Genomic DNA, 201 nt, shown 5'->3' with positions numbered 1-201 from the left:
CCTTGTAGGCGCGCGGATGTGTGACTGGCGAGAACCAGCAGGGGAGGGCGAAGGCGCAAAGGGGGAAAGGAGGGGGAGGGGGAGGAGATGACGAGGGGATGGGAGGTAGTTTGGGCAGGCGAGAGGAGGAGCGCGATGGCAGCAGCCCGGTAACCCGGCAGGGCGCATGGCCTGGTGGCCGGAAAAGAGGGATACTCGCCG

This window comes from Fonticula alba (assembly GCF_000388065.1).
Source record: "Fonticula alba strain ATCC 38817 unplaced genomic scaffold supercont2.17, whole genome shotgun sequence".
Taxonomy (NCBI): Eukaryota; order Rotosphaerida; family Fonticulaceae; genus Fonticula; species Fonticula alba.
The sequence above is the reverse complement of the archived record's forward strand: the minus strand, read 5'-3'. Positions refer to the sequence as shown.